Source organism: Fukomys damarensis, unplaced genomic scaffold (assembly GCF_012274545.1).
Source record: "Fukomys damarensis isolate Sample0158 unplaced genomic scaffold, DMR_v1.0_HiC HiC_scaffold_12, whole genome shotgun sequence".
Taxonomy (NCBI): Eukaryota; Metazoa; Chordata; class Mammalia; order Rodentia; family Bathyergidae; genus Fukomys; species Fukomys damarensis.
Genome location: NW_022900924.1, coordinates 27,232,414 through 27,246,948, shown reverse-complemented (window position 1 = coordinate 27,246,948; position 14,535 = coordinate 27,232,414). Strand labels below are relative to the sequence as shown.

The following is a 14,535-nucleotide window of genomic DNA, read 5'->3' as shown; positions in this document are numbered from 1 at the left end:
ATAAAGAATGAGGAATTAGAGACCTCTATAACTAAATGGATACATATTGAGACAATACTCTTCAATGAAAGAAATAGGACACACATATAAATATAGAATAGTTTGGTGTGAGAAACTGATAGTGTAAATAAGGATCAAAAGGTATAATAGATAATGTGAAACAGGAAGAAAGGGACAAAGGGGAAGGGAAAGTGGAGGAATTGGGGAAAAGAAAAGAGGGAATGGAATTAATATGAGCAAAGGAAAATGGCAACAAAGTCTTTGTAAATGGCAAGCAATAGAGGAGTTGAAGGGAAGACGGGAAGGGGGAAAATAAGAGCAACACATATTATGTAAAGGTACAAATTTCCAGTGATGAATGCCATTATATTGTATACCTAAAATGTACCAATAAATTAATTAAAAATGAAAGCTCAAGCTCAGCCCGTAATTAATACTGATTTTATTACCGCCAGATCCAGTGGGTTTTCCATGGGATGGCATAGAGCTGATGTCAGAAAGGATATAAAAAATGATGGTCATTAAACTCAGGACTGCAGAGTCTTCTCACCAGCCTGCCCTGCTGCACCCTGCAAGGCATATTTCTTTTCCTACTTTAACAGGCTACACTCACTCTGCAGAGCACTTCTTTCCATAGCAATTTTTCTTCTTGAACACCTAATTTACATTTCCTTTTCTTTTTCTTTTGCTGTAAATTAAAGTTAATATTTCACTTTTACTGATTGTCTTGTTCAATTCTTGGAATTGGACATTAAGTGCTTGAAAAAGACCAACTAGTCACTAAAACATCTGGTAATGTGCCTGGCCAACTTGGTTACTTAGTGAGACTCTTTGAAAATTAAACAAAACAAAACAAAACAAAACTAGGTATTTACCTCAGTGAAAAGACCCTGAGTTCAATTCTCAAATCTCAGTACATACATTCACACACAGACAAACACAGACACACAAAACATAAAGAACGGAAAAAAGAAAAATATTTATTTTTGTCATTGATTCTATTAAATAATTTGCCTTTATAATGTTTATTACACTAGTCAGAATAAAGTTCTCTCAAACTTTAGAGTACATCAACATCATTTGGTACCTTTGTTCTAACACTGATTGTGTCTCACTCCACAGTCCAGCCAAAAAAAGAAAAAAAGTATTTTTTAAAAATCATTGTCATTGTTTAAAAAATAATTATGAGATACATTGCACATTTAGTAGAACAGCTAAAATCCAAAATTTTAAAGAAATGTTGTAGTGCTATAAGAACTACCATTATTGTTGCCAAGAAGGCACAGAATTTATGCCTAGGATTTGGAAGATATCTTAATAGTTTATTATATAATTCTTACTATATGATCTAAAAGTTTTGCTCCTGGACACTTATGCAAATGATTAGAAAACTTATGTACATGCAAAATCTTTTAAACAAGTGTTTATAACAGCTTTATTCATAATCATTTAAAACTGGGATCTAGCAAGATAGCTTTCAATAGATGCATACATTTTTCAATTTCACCAAAAGATGTGGTATATTTATATGATGGAACATTAGTAAAATTAAAATGATCCATCAAGTCACAGAAAAACAGAGATTGAACCTAAAGGTATATTTCTAAGTAAAATTACCTTGTCTCGAAAAGCTAATCTGAATCTAATTACAGTATATAATATATCAGAAACTGCAAAACTATGGAGAATAAAGACAAGTGTTACCCTGAGATTGGATGGAGAAAAATCTTAATGTATGACAAGAATTTTGGGGTCATTGAAAATATCCTATGTACCATTACAATGTTAGACACTACATTGTGTAGTCACCAAATCCCATCAAACTTTGAAGTGCAGAGCGAATCTCAATGTATACAAATAAAAAAAAAAAAAAAGAGTTTGGGAAAAAGGAGGTTTGGAGATCCCAGAAGTTACATTGCAACAAGAAAATATAATTGCATAAGGAATGTATGGAAAAAACTCACCAGATGAAGTAGGGCAGGGGAGTTATTGATGTAAAGTACCCTGGAAAGGTGCGTAGCCCTCAAACCTAAACAAAAAGGAGGAGCACATTAGCATTATACTTCAGCTTCTGTGAAGGTATAAGCTAACAGTTCTCTCACTGCCTTCATGTTCCTTGTACTCATGCTTAATTAGTATGGATACAGATGCTTGCAAATAAAATTATACACACACGTAGTACACCACCTTCATTTCTATACCAGCTAAGAGGAGCTAAAATATGTAAGACCTCAGTAGAAACAAGCACACATACTGTCCACATTTCACCCTTGAATGGAGTATCATTCTCCAATAAAACAAAAACAATAAATAAGAATATTTGAGGAGAAGGCTAATTTGAGGAAGGGTAGGCTGATTCAACAAAATGTAAAAAATTAGACTCAACCTCTTACAGCACTACAGAGTTAGAAATTGCTCAGACTACAAACCAGACACTGATGAGGTTTTGTGAGTGTGGCAGAGGAGGCGAATGAAAGATCTCCTAATGGCCAAAGTTGGAACAATTTGAGCAACAAAATAAAAGTTTATTGGATTATAACCCAAAATATTTATAAAGACTATGATTAACTTCTGATATACATAAATGAATATATATCCTTCGCTAATAGATACCACTTGCAGAACAATGTAAACAATTTATATGTGAGGGCTATATATAGTGGCTTTCTTCCAAAGAATATAGTCTAGAAAGTAGGGGAGTAACTTTGCAGTCAAGAAACCTACAAAAATTTCCCTGTCCCTGTGATCAAGAACTATGCCAACAATGACAATGTCATCAACCTATACCTTTGATGTGATCAGATGAAAATAACACTCTACTTCTGAGTCCTTCCTCTGAAAGAGCCATAGCCTGAAGCAATCATGTTTTAAAAACATCAGTAGATTCCAATAGAGGGGCATCCTAAATAATTCTGGAACGGAACTCATGAAAATTGTAAAGGTTGTCAAAAACAAGGAAAACTTCACAGACTTTCATAACAGAAAGGAACCTAAGGAGACCTCATGACTAAATGTGTTACAGTAACTGTGATGGGTCCCAGAACTGAAAAAATAAATAGGTAAAAGGCAAGGAAAACTGTAAAGTATGGGTTTTACTGAATAATAATATCCTGATATTGGTTCATTGATTTTAGTAAAAGTACATACTAGTGAACAATACTAAGGAATAATAGTAATATTAACTGAGCATAGGGTACACAGAATTATCTGTACCCTTCTGTTGAGTTTTCTCATAAATGTAAAACAGTCAACTTTAAAAAATGAAAACCTGGGCTGGGGATTTAGCTCAGAGGTTTGGTGGCCTGCCTTGCAAGCACAAGGACCTGAGTTCAATCCCCAGTACCCCCCAAAAAACCCAAAAAATGAAAACCTTAAAAATGTTAATCACACTATATTAAAAAAATCAATACAGAAAAATATTTCCTAAATATTTTAAGAAAAGATCTATAGTCCAATTTCTATAAATTGGCAAAGATATGCACAGAAAAAGAAATACATATTTTGTTTGAAGAAATACTCATCCTCATTCATACTAAGAAAAACTAACATGAGAACTAAATTGTGATTTTTTTTTTTTCCTATTGGGAAACAAATTCTTAATGATAACACATTGTGTTAGAAAGACTATGGGGAAATAAAGACAAATTCACTGCTTTTGGAAATACAAGTTAAAAATCACTAACAAGTGTAACTTGGCAGTACCTACCAAGTTTCCTAAATTTTCAGACTATAATATTTTCTAGGTCCACATTTCTCTTTTTTTTGGTACCAGGGACTGAACTCAGAACCTTGCACTTGGGAGGCAGGGAAGGTGCCATGGAGCTAAATCCCCAGCCCTTCAAACTATGATATTTTCTGAACTCGATTTTTTTAATAAATACATTTCTTGCTTCCAATCTTATATAGATAAAATTAAATGCCAATTTATTTTGGAGTAGTTATTGTAATGTTAAATATTACTAAATATTAAAATATATCAAAATCATGTACACTATTAACTTTTTAAAGTTTTTATTACCATTAAATATACATAATGTGTATTCTAATTATGTGTTATACAAATATTAAGTAAAATATTAAATATAGTTCTAAATACAGAAAATATTTTATAATTCTTAAAATTTTAAAATATTTCACACATCAATTTATGTATATAATTTAGTTTGATATCAATTGTAAATTATCTACTATAAATGATTATGACATTGATTATCAATTATAACTATAAGATTAATTATAGCTACAAGGTTAGTTAAATTTTTATGGAATGCAGCAGCATTCATTTGGGAGTGATTTTTAAAAATGTAGATTCTGTTTGTTTTTTTGTACAGGGATCAAACTTAGGACCTTGCTCTTGTGAAGCAGGCATCGGAATCACTGAGCTAAATCCCAGCCCAACAATGAGGCTTCTGGATCCTAAGTACAGTTGATTTGTGGTTAGTAGGTTAAGGCACAGGATGTAGTTTTACTTCTTGTTTTTGTTTTGTTTGTAACAAGTTATTGATATATCTAGTAATTGAAACAGAATTTGAGAAACATGACTTGCCTTGAAGAAGAAAGCAAACTATTACTCTCAATCCAATACACAATTGATGTACTTTCATTTCCATACATGGTACTGGAGAAAAATTTATCATTGTATGGTGCAGGGCATTTTTGTTAATATTAAGGTGTCTGGCAAAAAAGAAAATATTCATATTAAACTAGACATTAGCTTCTATCACATTACAGTATAGAGTGTGATTTCCCCTTTCCAGCTGACAAAAATATTTTCCAATATTTCTTATATAAAAGGGAAAACTGTAACTGACCTTTTAAAATAATTTTTAAAACTTAAATTTATCAGTACTTTTTAGGTATACATTATGATCACATTCATTATTATTTGCTATTTTCAACATTATTTGTTATTTTTAATTTGAAAGATGAAGAATTATATTGGACTGTATGCAATTCTGAACACAACATTTTAATATATAAAATGGATTTCTAATTCACTGCATAGATATATAAAACTGGGTGTTAAAAATTATAGTGTATCATGTCAAACATACTACAAGGAAGAGTAATCTCATTCATATATTCTGGCTTTTTTTTTTTCATTTTAAATGTAGTGGATAGTAAAATAACTCTAATAATGGTCTCAACTGTTGAGAAATTAAAAAAAAACTTTGTTAAATTGAAGTATAACAAAATTTATAACTGCTTTGGTGCTTTAAGATCTGAACCTCAGTCTTTTCTGAGACCAAGTGGTTCTTATATTTCATTAAAATTGACAGTGATTGACTTTAATCAGTTAAAGGGAAAATGGGATATTTAACTATAATTCATTTGCTACTCTATTATGCCTGTGACATTCTGTCTTGAATATTTAAAAATAAAAAACAAAATAATTTCCTGTAATGTGTATTTGCCATAAGTGTGTATTACTTTACTGAGTTTATAAAATTGCTCTATCTAGGTTTACTAATACTCTAAGCTTTTCCCATAGTAAACAACTTAAAATTGTGCCATAAAACTCAAAGGTAGATTAATGAACAATCCCAGGTATTATAGAACACTAGAAAAATTAGCACTATGAGATTTAAGCATGTTTATTTTGTAATTTCTCCTGGCATGTAGTTTTGTTTTCCCCTTAAATTCTTTTATTGGTACATTTTAGGTATACAGTACAGTTACATTTCTCACTTGGAACTTGGACCTTTACATGATGTATCTTGGTTCTTATTTTTCCCTATTTCCCTGCCCTCTCTTCAACTCGTCCACCCTTCCCTATTTACAAGCACTTTGTTTCCGTTTTTTTTCCTTTTCTTATAGTTTTTCTTTCCCTTGTTTCCTTTCCTTTACTCCTTTGCAACTTTTGTTCCTATTTCACATTATTATTTACACTTTCAGTTTTTCTCACACCAGAGAAAGTATTTGGTATTTACACATGCATGTCCTATTTACTTTGCTTAAGAGTATGGTATTTAATTATTTACAAATAATAATAGAGGTTATGGTGGTGGTGATGACCACTACAAAAGGAACAAAACAAAAAATTGAAAACTTTTAGAATTTCGAAGAAAACTCTAGAAATTTATTTTTAAATGTAAAATAATATTTCATAAAATTCCTCTTTGTCTTTATTTTTCATACCATCACCTTCTCTGATAAGCTGGAGAGTCTCAACAAAACCTTCTCTTTTCTGAAATTAGCTTCAAAATAGTGCATTTCCAATCCACTATGATCAGACTTCTGTCTGTTTAACTCCCTTTCCCTTTGTCAAACACCCATAGCCTAATCTACCTTTTTTCTTTCTCTTTTTCTACAGGTAGATACCATTCCTTTCTAACAGCAATGAAAATCAAAATAGTATTCTTCCTGATCAAATATGTCCTTCAGGAACTCTTCTGAATAATTTAGTCACTTTCCAGGAAACAGCACTAGAAAGCTAGGATTTAATAAATATAAATTATCAGTGGCCATGCACAAAGCAAAATGTTTAGAAGGGGAAGTTGGAGTAATACTGTTTTACTTTATTTTCCTATGGATTGAATTCAAGCCTTGGTGATTGCTAGGCTAGTCTTGATGTCTGGGTTAAAGCCCAAGCTATTAAGTTCTGTTCATAATGTGTTGATTCAATCACATTACCACCCTTAGTACAACTGAGCTGAGCCCAGAATGATCATGCTACCAGAAGATTCTCAAGTAGTTTGCCCTATTTCTTCTGGAGGGCAGTGCATATTTGTATGCTCAATCTCATGAAGCAGTCTGATGTAAACAGTAGACTAGTTTCTAGGTAATGTCCTAGAGTCATAAAAAAAAAAAAAATTAAAACTGAATTATGCCCAACATTTTAAAAATATTGTTAAATTAAAAATCCGTATACTATTATATATTATTTATTCTCTTTTAAAAATAGAATCTTGATGGGCTGGGAATTTAGCTCAGTGGTTCTGCCACCTGCTTCACAAGCACAAGGTCCTGAATTTGATATCTGATACCAAAAAAGAAAAAAAAGATGGACTCTTGAAATTATCTTATGTATACACTTTTTAAAAGTATATTATTGGGTGAGGAATTTGGCTCAGTGGTTCTGCTGCCTGCCTTGCAAGTGCAAAGACCTTAGTTCGATCCCCATTAAAAAAAAAAATATATATATATATATATATTTCCTGAAATCTCTGTGACAGCAGAAACTGAACAAATTATAAATTTAAAATGTATTATAGACTAAAGAGGTATTTTTCGGTTATTTTAGCCTATTTTTGTTTTTATTTGATAATTTTTAATTATGATAGTCAATAGTTTTTATTTTGTGAATAAAATAATTATATTAATAATGAATTAACTCTAGTAAAGTTTATTGAAAAGTTATTACAATTGCTGCAAGTGACTTACTCATGTATAATCTGCATTCAATCATATTTTAACACTAAAAAGGCTACTATATGAAAAATACAATTAATGATGTTTTGAACATACTTGTATAGAATGATACAGCATTTGTAATGACTTCATAAAATGGTAATGATATGTTAGAATATTAATTCACTTATGCATTCATATTTAAATTTTGAAATTTAAAAATGTGCATTATTTTAAATGTAAATGGATTAATAAACAATAGAATCACTGAATATTTGTGTCATCTTTTAAATACAATGTCTATAATCAGTAATATAGAGAGTATACATTTAGAGCACATTTTACTACTGAATGTGTTTTCTGCCACAGTTGCTTAAGATAATAATAAACAGTGAACCTTAAGCAATACGTAGTGAAATTGTTCTTATTTTCCATAAAACTAGTGTTGCTTAGCTGTGATCAGTGGAAGTAAATCTCAGACTTGAAATATATTATCTTAACTAAACTGCTTTCACTTTTTAGCTGGCCCCAGTGTAACTATTTATCTATAGGGAAATAAAAACTCTAATTCACTTTATATATTCTTTAGAAAAATAAAGTTTACTACTTGCCAGCCCCAAAAAGTTTTACTTGCAGTACACAAGAAACATGACAAGAAGTTCTATATGTGTAGCATAGTTAAGTGCAGCTTCTATGAATCATTGAAATGTTAACTCTAGAAGGTCAAGCTTAAACATAAAATGTGGAATATTTTAAGATTTATCTTCTGGATTTCAATTCCCTTCACATAATTGATTTTGTAACTCACATAAGAATAGGAGCCATTATATCAGCTAAGAGGAAAGGAGAAATTAAAAATTTAAAAAAAAATCTAGTTGAAAATGTTTATATAGTGGTCCTTTTATTTTTATTTTTTTTAAATTAAGGGCAATGTTAACATCATCAGTAAGATTCAGTATTCTTTATACAGTCTCAAAGATCTGAAAAGTTAAGATCAACTTCAGTATACCAAGATTTACCAGGCTGAGAATTTAGCTCAGTGGTGCCTCCACCTGCCTAGCAAGTGCAAGTGTAAGGATCCGAGTTGGACAACTGGTACTAAAAACAAAAAATAAAAAAGAATTACCTAGGATCCTTGCTACTTTTTTCCTAATTTGTTAGCTGAGTGGAGTTAGTCTTTGTAAATCTAAAAAACTAATCACGGAATGTGTGAGTCAAGGAAGAAGTACATTCTATTCTATTTAATAATCCAACATGATACAATGAGAATAATGTATTATAAATGTTAAAAGTGATTGAGGAATCAATGAATAATGATCAATAGTGTAAAGTATATTTGAAGATGTTTAATATGATTTTATGGTGGTTAATGACATGATAAATAAACCTAAAATCTTTTATTAAAGAATCTTAAAATAGGGTATGGATGTAGTTCAGTGTTGAAGTCCTTGCCTAGCAAGCATGAGGTCCTGGATTTAACTCCACATAACAAAAAAGAAAAAATAAATAAATATAATGGATAATTAAAATATGTTAAACAAGTAGGCTGAAATAAGAAATCAATCATAAAACACCTAAAAGAATAAATACAATTAAAAAGAAAGAGGACTTCTTCGTGAATTTCATGTTCTTACATATTTTACAGGGTTGGAATTTGTGCCCCACATTTGATTTATTAGAAACATAATCCTACATTAATGATGTGGAGATAACATCTTTGGGAAATAGGATTAGACGAGGTTTTGAGGGTTAGGAATCCATGCACCTAGTGGTTTTGAGAGCAGAGGAAAAGAGGATCCAGCTGCAATTTCTCTCCATTCCTTTCTTCTTTCTCCCCTTGGTTCTTTTCTTCCCTCCATCCTTTCCCTTTCTTTCTTCCCTTCTAACTTCTTCCTTTCTTTGTTCCTTTCTTTCCTCCCTCCCTCCTTCCTCTCCTTCCTTCCTTTTTTTTTTTTTTTTTTTTTTTTTTTTTTTTTTTTATTGAGACAGGGTCTCACTATGTAGTTGAGACTGACCTGGAACTCACTGTGTAGCCCAGGGTGGTCTTGGATTACAGGCATGCACCACCACACCCGGCTGGCTAGCTTGCTTGCTTTCTCTCTCTCTCTCTCTCTCTCTCTCTCTCTCTCTCTCTCTCTCTCTCTCTCTCTTTCTTTCTCTTATCATACAGCCCAAGCTGGTCTCGGACTTTCGGTCTCAGACTTGCAGTAAATGATCTTCTCAGATTACCCTTGGCAAAACCTGGAACTAAAGGCATGCAGCACTCTAACCTGACTCTGGGTTTATATATTTAGCTTCCATATTGTGTTACAACAGGGAATAAATGAACCAAGCAGCTTTTCTACTTAAAATATTTACTTTGTAGCAGATAAGAAAATTATAAATTCTGCTTAGGAACTGTACATCCAAGTCCAAAATTCACATTTTACAAATAAACAAACTGAAGTCCTAAAATCAATAATTTTTAGAATAACAGTCTTTAGTCAAATAGTCTGGATATGTATCTCAGATCTCATTTTATGAGCTGGGAGAATATTGGTAAATTTTTCCTAAAGTTTATGTTATTGCTGGGGATTTAGCTCAGTGGTTCGGTGGCCTGCCTTGCAAGCGCAAGGACCCGAGTTCAATCCCTGGTACAAAAAATAAAAATACAAAAATAAATAAATACATAAATAAAATAAAGTTTATGTTATCATAGGTAAAAAGAATATGATATATTTTGTACACTGAGAATGAAAAAAATTATTAAAGTGAATTGTTTAGCATAATACCTTTCAGGGGTCAGCAAATATTAACTAAGATATTGGTAGTAGCAATAATTAGCATTAATATTATTATGATTTACCCATATTATTGATTTTAGGGCAAGAATCAGGCTCTCCTAACAATAAACTCTTCATACTGGTATTTTAGTTTAAACTTTGAAGCTAGCTTCAGTGGATGTTACCCATGTGTTAATATATCTCTCTTCATATGTTAAAAAAAATCACTAAATATTTCTTGTCCTTGCTTTCTAATTTGGGTAAATTGCTTATTTCCAGGACTGATATTTTAGCAATGTTGGCTTCTCAATGAACTGTTGATGGAGTTAGCATGGGTTAAAAAAATTTGTATTTTTATTTGGCACACTAAATTGTTGTAATTAAATAATCTATATAAAAATAATTCATAAACATTCAGGAGGACCGATGAAGTCCTTGAAGCAAGGTAAATATGGTTTTACAGGTATATGTGATTTAAGCAATTTTTTTTTCTTAAAGAAAAGAATAAACCCAATGCAGAAAGGTAAAACACAGCTAGGTAAAGATAGGTAAATCTATAGTTAGATGACAGAGATGTAGAAAGTAAATATTTATAGAGATAGAAATTTACCAATCCCAATTTTACTTTATACATGTTTATAATGACAAGCTGCAACTCAAACTGATCAATAGTTTTAATGACTTCCTTATGGCACCTATGAAAATATAAATCCTAAATAAGATTGTATAGAAGCAACCATTATTATAAACAATGGAATGGAGGAAGAAATTACTTTTAGGTAATAATACAATAAATCAGTCTGAATTTTCACTTTTTTGGGCTTTTTTTTTTTCTTTTCACTACTGTGGAATGAATCTAAAACTTTCACACTAAACTACATTCTTGGTCCTTTTTTATTTTGAAACAGGTTTTCTTTAAGTTGCTAAATTGCATCATCTGGGTTCAGATTTGTGATTCTCTTCCCTCTGTTTCCTACAGCACCAGATTTTAGGCAGGCACCCCCATGGCTCACGAATATGCACTTTTTCTTCTCGGTACTCAAGATGAAACTCAGGGCCTTGTGCTTGCAAGGCAGGCATGTGCCACTGAGCTAAATCCCAGAGCCAGAATATGCACTTCTTTACAAACATAAGGAAAATAAGATTGTAGTCAGTCACAAACTTTTTAAAAGTCCAAAATCTGCAAGAATTCTACAATCTATGCTTTATTATTTAATTTTAGATTGATGTATTATTGAATGTTAATGTTTGCCTTTATACAGAATTTCTTTGAACATTAAGCTGTGCTATTATTATTTTCAAATGAAGTAAGCTATTATTTAAAGTTATATTAATGTGTCAATTATCCATGACAAATTTCTACAATTAAATGAGAATTTCAATTCTTCACAAAGTAATAATTAACACTTGTGTCCTAGACTACACAATTTTCTATCTATCTCACACAGGGTAAATTTTTTTTTTTATTTTTGGTAGTATGCTTTTGGTACTGAAGATCAAACGGGTCCTTGCACTGTGAGGCAGGTGGTGGAAACACTGAGCTAAATCTCTGGCCCTCACAGGTAAAAATTTTAACTTGGGGTATTTTATTATCAAATTTTGTCATTTTGAACCCACAAACATTTAAAACAGCATGTCAATGAAATAATTAAAATGTATAATAAAAGTTTTGAAAATATATTTTAAGTGTATGTGATATTATGTATGTAGCATTCTAGTTGCACAATTTAAATAACTAATAATGTTAATTATCAATCTTCATTTATAATATTCATCAAGGAAATTCATTTATAGAAGTGGTAGTTATACTGGATATATCAAGGATAAATTTTTATCCAATTTTAATGCATAGTTTAGTTTTTTTCCTGAAGGTTTTCCTACACACCGACACATAGATACACACACACAACTAACATTTGCTAATTGTCATAAGAAAACATAATGCTTTCCATCCCAGTGTACTATATCCAAATACATTTTCACATTTATAAAATGTACTAATTAATCTGTAATAATGCATTTATATAATTACTAAACAATTGTTTATAAATACTAGTTTGTCATAAAGTAGAATTTATTAAAGGAACAAAAAATTAGGGCCAGGGATTTAGCTCAGCGGTTTGGTGGACCCGAATTCAATCCCTGGTACCAAAAAAAAAAAGAATTTATATAGGAGGTAGAATCAGGAGGAAGAAAGATGTAGAAGACTCATTTTTAGATGATGGAGAGTTGGATGATTGATCTAGCAGGCATTTAATATCAGACTCAGATGTGCTTGGTGCTAGGACTATAACATTATTTGTTTCTTACACATTTTTGTGAAAAATGTATTTTGAGTTAAATTTTAGCTCTAGGCATCCTTCTAATAGACATTACAGAAATGCAATAGAAAATATCATTCTAAATAATCATGTAGGCAAACATCTGTCAGGAATCTAAACACTACATTCGCAAGCATTACTGTAAATGTGGATTGACAGTATGTCAGTTATACATTTTATTTTGTTTCCCCTAGTGTGATGGCAAGGGTAGAATAAGCTTGATTGTAAATTTAGTGTAATTTTTTACAAGTTAAGAGTTTGGATATGGGGGTAGTTTGAGAACTTCTGAAACAAAACAAAAACCATTCATAGCCTTAGGAACTTTTTAATTCAATACAGATGTTTCTTGGGCACTGATTCATCCAGGGTTTTGCCAAAATATTTACCATATTTTAAAAGATGACCATTATATGATTCTTAAAACTTCATATTGTTATTTTTGCAGTATCAATACAAAGAAATAAAAATTTGAAGTAGTAATTTAGTATAAAAGTAAAGGATAAATTTTATGTTTAATGATGACTAAAGACAAATATGCTTTAAGTATTTGGCTTCTTTTGCTTGACCTTACAACTGTGCATAATGAGATGATTAGCTATGGTATTATCAAAGGTCTGAAAGAGATAAAGAATCTGCTATAGGAATGAAACTTGGATTTTTACAAGTAATTTTTTCAAACAGCCCACACACAGAAAGTGGATGACCTACACATTAAATAAGAATAGTTACTTATCCAAGGTCATATAACTAACCGATGGTGGATCTGCAGTTAAAATCAAAGTTTCTGTCAATGAGCTTCCTTCTTCAAAAAAGCCTGTTTCTGATGAATACTAAAAAATTTACAGCCAAAAATATATTAATTCCATTAATATACTCTCTAATTTTGAACACTTATCCCATGGTGTTTGCTACTTTCTGAAATATTCTCATGTGTCTTTAACTGAGCTGTGATGGCTGCCTCAATGTTCTGAATTAATTCAAAGTATAACTTTCATGGTCATTTTGATTTTGAGCAATGTTACAGTTTGTATGTACCTGGCTCCCTTAAGCCTAACAAAGTCATAGGTGGAGCTTTTTTGAGGAGATTAGATCACAAAGGCATGTTAATTCCCTGCATTAGTCCACTGATGAATTTATAGCTAAATGTGAAGTTGGGAAGTAAAGTCTAGTCAGAGTCCCTGGGGGTATTGGCTACAAAGGTATATCTCCCTCCCTCCTTCCTTGATCTCTCAATCTCTCCTTTTGCCACTGTGCTATGTATGAATTGCTTCTCCTCTGCTCTGCCCCTCTGCCATGCTATTCTGACTTGGAATCAGCCTAGTATGGACTAAAACCTCAACAGATGGTGAGCCAATATAAACTTTTCCTCTTTAGAGTTGTTGGTGTCAGGTATTGTGTCACAGCAAGGAGAGAAGTAATAAAAATAGGGAAGAACCAGAAGTCACATGCACGATGTCAGATGTGGTGAGTTAGATGGATGAGGTCACACCATAGTTTTTCTGTGCCTAGTTTTCCCTTGAATGCACTCAAGAACAGCATTTGCTGTACTTTTATAACACCTTGTAAAGACATGAAAAAGACTTCAAGAACTGCTTAATAAAGTAGCTTAATAAATGGGATTAGTATGTTCAAAATGGGGGAAGGGGTTATTTTGAGGTGAATTAATGATAATGTCTTTTACTGTAATACTTTAAATAAAACCTGAAAACTATATTTTGCCACTCCTTATATTCTTATGCTTTGAGATAGATACAATAAATTGTGCATGTAAACATACACACCACACACATGTACATTTGAATGCACGCACACTAATTAAACTGTGAAAAGATGTTTATATAAGCAATAACATTTTGGTAGTAAAGTGAATTGTGTGTGTGCTTGCATCTTTATTAAATCTTCCTTTGATGAAGTTCTAACTCCAAAGTCAGCATTTCATGTTTTCCCATCTCGTATCAGTCTATACAAAAACAAATATTTGAGGTTTTCACAGCATAACAGTATATTCCTTCATTCTAAGCATCCGTTCCAGTACACAAAACTGGAGGCCTAAATTAGGACAGGCCAAGAGAGTTTGTTTAAATATTAAGTTATGCTGATAT

The 14,535-nt window shown here is 31.6% G+C and overlaps 1 long non-coding RNA gene across 1 annotated transcript in view; it reads right to left on the bottom strand.

Annotated features, from left to right (window-relative positions):
- LOC117285709 overlaps positions 1 to 14,535 on the bottom strand; it is an 87,835-nt gene that overhangs the window by 37,865 nt on the left and 35,435 nt on the right. Inside the window, exon 2 of the long non-coding RNA XR_004516813.1 lies at positions 1,965 to 2,029. This is a non-coding gene — a long non-coding RNA (uncharacterized LOC117285709). The remainder of the gene's footprint in view (positions 1 to 1,964; positions 2,030 to 14,535) is intronic.